This window comes from Salmo trutta, chromosome 21, assembly GCF_901001165.1.
Source record: "Salmo trutta chromosome 21, fSalTru1.1, whole genome shotgun sequence".
NCBI lineage: Eukaryota > Metazoa > Chordata > Actinopteri > Salmoniformes > Salmonidae > Salmo > Salmo trutta.
In genome coordinates, this window is record NC_042977.1 from 52,696,143 (window position 1) to 52,701,003 (window position 4,861).

Below are 4,861 nucleotides of genomic sequence, written 5' to 3' on the forward strand. Positions count from 1 at the left end.
TACGCCACCCATTAGGATGTGGTTCAAGTACACACGGTCTAAGATACAGAGGGAAACGTGCTAGGAACACACATACCATATGAGAACTAGAGAGGACATTACTAATAGATACAGGAGGACTACATTAGATTCTGCTACCCACTCATATGGGTCTAGAGCCCTCGCCCCATGTGAAGGCGGGGGGGGGGAAGGAGAGCGAGAAGGAGAGCAAACACGGAGAGAAGGGGTCTAACGACATCCTAGCCATTAGACGAGTCCTAGCTACTTGACAACCAGGGAAATGGCTTCGATGCGTTTCTCCTCCCAGAGTGACCAGACTGGGATACCAAAACTGGCACCTACGGTGGGCGTTTCCGGACACCGTCAGGTCGTGCGACCAGGATCTTCCACAGCCCTATGTTCCGGGGGCCCTGGGAGAAAAAGCTACGGGAAAGGAGATACACCGGTGTGGCCAAGTCAGACCCGCAAGCACAGGGCAGGCAAAGGGCAGGCGGGAGGGACCGAAACCGCACGAGAGGATATCTCCGACTTGAACGAACCCCGGTCTAGCCAGCCGAGAAAGCGCCGTCGCCTAAGTGAGTCTCAGCCCACAGGCCGGGATCCCCCCAGAGGGCCGGATGCGGAGGGGGACCCAGGCACTGTGGCGCCTCAGTGGGAGAGCGAATCAGGGACCTCCTCCGGGCCACCGGACAACGAAGGAGGGAGGGTCGTGTTGCCACCACAGCCAGTCCCTGCGGGGGGAGGAAAGAGAAAGATGCGTAACCCAGCCAGCTGCCCCAAGGAAGCGGAAATGGTAAAAATCCCCGTCCGAGACCTGAGGTGCGGGCGATGTGGAATGCCACTTGAGACCGTTGGGAAGGTAGTGACACACTACGCGGCGGCCCACCCAGCGGTACCAGTGGTGTTTGCCTGTCGAGTGTGCGGGAAGTCGAGCGAGAACAGCCACTCCATCTCCTGCCATGTCCCGAAGTGTAAAGGAGTGGTAGAGATCCGGATGGAACCGGACAGTGATTATACTTGTGGGCACTGTCCGAGAAGCTTTACAACGGCGGTGGGGCTGACCCAGCACAAGAGGCAGACACACATCGCTCGCTATGGCCAGGAAAAGGAGAGGGAGGTGACTATGAGAGAGAGGGAAAAGAACGAGACCAGGGCAGGATGGAGCGAGCGGGAAAAAGACGAGGTGACCCGCCTGGAGGGCGAGCTGGCTGAGGGGAAGCAGAAAAACAGGCAGATCGCCGAGAGCCTGGGAACAGGGAAAACCGCAGAACAGGTGAGGACTATAAGACGCAAACTGAGACTCGCGAAAACACGAAGTGACAGCCCCAAGGAAGCAGACGACAAGAGCGATCTTGTAGCGATGCTGTCCAAGCCCGGGACGCCATTAACGCCCCCGAAAGCTCTTCGAGAAATCCTCCGCAGAGAGCTGGAAGGGGGTGCCACCAAGGATGGTGTCCAAATTGGAGCGGTCAAATTGTCCCTAAGGGGGGTGGAGCAAGACCCAGCCTTGCTCAACACATCCGCCCTCGAACTGCAGCGGCTGCTGGGTGGGGCGTCGAGGGCCCAGAATCCGGGGAACCCAGCGGGTGAGCGCGAGACCACATTGCAAAGGGAAGGAGGGAGGATGGCCAAACAACTGACGTATGGAAGGGCGCAGCGGATGTTTCAGAGCAACCAACCTAGGCTTGCAAAGAGCATCCTGGATGGCAATGGAAAGGTGGCTGCTGCGGCGTCTCCACCGCTGGAGGTTGCTTCGGCATTCAAAAAGCGGTGGGAGGTGACAGAGAAGTACCTGGGTCTTGGACAGTTCACATCGAGGGGTGATGCGGATAACGATGAGTTTCGGTCGCCTATATCAGCAGACGAGGTACGTGAGAACCTGGGGGCAATTAAAAATGGTACAGCAGCTGGGCCAGATGGGATAACGAAGGCAGCGTTGCGCGAATGGGACCCCTCTGGTGCGAAACTGGCCGCCACCTTTTCCGTGTGGTTAACACTGGGCACCCTGCCGGAGGCATTCAAGAGGTGCAGGACAACCTTAATACCCAAGACTGATGACCCAATTCTACTCACCCAGGCGGCTGGGTGGAGGCCGCTTACCATCGGGTCGGTGGTCTTGAGGCTATACTCCCGTATCCTGACACACAGGTTGGCGAGGGCGTGTCCCATTAACCCTCGCCAGAGAGGATTTATCTCCTCACCGGGGTGCTCAGAAAACTTGATGATCTTGGGAGGTCTAATCAAGCGCAGCAGGGCAAAGGGCGAGACGTTAGCCGTGGTGTTGGTTGACTTTGCGCGTGCATTTGACTCAGTGAGCCATCGGCACATCTTGGAGGCTCTCGGGCAGAGAGGGCTCGACGAACATGTCATTGGAATCGTAGGTGACTCGTACACCGAGGTGACGACCACAATAACAGTCCACGGGGAGCGGACCACCCCCGTTGACGTGAGGGTAGGTGTCAAACAGGGAGACCCGATGTCTCCGCTGCTGTTCAACCTGGCCCTGGACCCAATGATTGACACCCTTGAACGCTGCGGCTCGGGGTACAAACTGGACGTTGAACAGATCACAACCTTGGCGTTCGCAGACGATCTGGTCCTGGTGAGCGGCTCTTGGGGGGGCATGGCGCACAATATCCGAATCCTGGAAGAATTCTGCCGTCTGACTGGGCTGAGAATTCAGCCCAAGAAGTGCCACGGGTTCCTCATTCAAAGGGTGCAGGACGTGCGACTGGTCAACCACTGTACACCCTGGATAATGTGTGGAGAACAACTGCACATGGTCGGGTCAGAGGAATCAGTTGCGTACCTGGGTCTGAGGGTGAGCCCACGGCAGGGCATTATGGAGCCAGAACCTGTCGAACGACTCCGTGACTGGATTAGCTCGATTGGGCGCTCGCCGCTAAAGCCTTCACAGAAGGTGAGGATGTTGAATGTCTATGCATTGCCGAGGATGGTCTACCAGGCGGATCACGGTGGGTTGAGGTCGAACGTCCTAACCGTGCTCGACGGGATGATCAGGAAAGCGGTAAAGGGGTGGCTGCACCTCCCAACGTGTACCTGTGACGGGCTGCTCTACTCGAAATGCCAGGATGGTGGTCTTGGCATAGGGAAGCTAGCCTATCAAATCCCGTCTATCCAAGCCAGGAGGGTCTACCGCCTGTGGCACTCCGGGGATGCCATTACGCGGCTAGTAACCCGCAGAACAGTCAAGCGAGAAGAGTATCTCGGGATGTGGCGGAGGGCCGGTGGGGATGAGGACAGCTTGCCCCCCCTGGAAGGAAGCGCGGAAGGGGCGGCGCAGTGTACAGAACCCACCGAGCCGGTGAGGCCAAAATGCCTAGTCACCCCTGACTGGAGGAAAGCAGAATTCCTGAGATGGCAGAACCTGACAGCGCAAGGAGTTGGGGTGCAGGTCTTTGGAGGAGATAGAAACAGCAATCACTGGTTGGCGAAGCCGGAAAAGTTGGGAGCCAGAGAGCGCCACTATATTGCAGCTCTCCAACTGAGGGCCAATGTATACCCAACTCGCGAGGCGCTGGCGAGGGGGGGGAGAGATGCAGAGAAAATCTGCCGCCACTGTCTATCTGAAACAGAATCCTGCTCGCACATTCTCGGGCAGTGCCCCGCAGTGAAGGATAGTCGTGTCAAGCGACATCACAAACTGTGTGGCCTGCTAGCAGATGAAGCCGAAAGCGCCGGATGGAACGTCACCAGGGAAATGTGCTGCAGGACCCGAGCGGGGGCACTGCGGCGCCCAGACCTGGTGTTCGTGAAAAATGGCAACGCTTTGGTGGTGGATGTTACGGTGCGGTACGAGATGGCCTATGACACGCTCGAGGTCGCGGCAGCCGAGAAAGTTGCCAGGTACACCCCAATTACTTCGTACGTCAAGACTGCCCTGAAAGTGAGGAAAGCAAAGGTGTTTGGCTTCCCACTTGGAGCGCGAGGCAAGTGGCCATCCAGCAATGGGCGGTTGCTACAGGCTTTGGGGGTGAGCGAGGGAAGGAAGAAACAGCTGGCCAAACTGTTCAGCAGGAGGGCGCTCCTGTACTCCTTGGATGTCCTCAGGGACTTCTATAGAACGGATGGGGAGGCAGAGGTCTCGGAAGACGAGGGCGGAGACAGCCTCCCCTAGGATGGCCGGAGGGCGCAGGTCGGAGGGAGCGGAAAACAAAAGTAGAAAATAAAATATACAAATACAAACCAAGAGAGGTGGTCAAATTAAACAGAAGCGATAAGCAACAACACATGGCTGAGAGTCAGAAATTGATAGAGGGCATAAAGGGAAGGATAAGCCTAGAAGGCAAGAGCAACTACACTTGGTCGATAGTTGGATATTGATAGAGGGGGGAAGCTACATGATAAACCTAAGGTATAGATTCACAACACATGGTGGACAATGGGACATTGATAGAGGGTAAAAGCGAAATAATGAAGATTGATAGAGGGCGCAAAGTGCAAGAGGGTGGGGAGGTGGGGGGCTCACGCCTCCTGCCTCTCCCTCCCCTCAATGCAGGTGGACTGGTCCTAGCCCGGTCCCCTGCAACTCCTCCTCGCCTGGGATGCGCCCGACTGGCTCCATCCCCTTTCCCCGTTAGGCACGGCTAAATGACGCACCGATGGGCGGGTGTGTAGGCCGCTACCGAGGGGGACTGGGGGTGTCCGGTGAACCGGGACTTCCCAAAATGGTCTCACATCTTTAAGCGGCTTGAGTATCGCCCCGTATCCTCGCGCGGCACTGGGAACCCAGTCAACTGCTCTGCGCCCCGGCGCAGGCAGGGGTTTAATGTCTCCCCGGCTTCACCGGCGCTTCGGCGACGACGCAGAGGAGCACCCGGAGGCCCCCTTAAGTTAAACC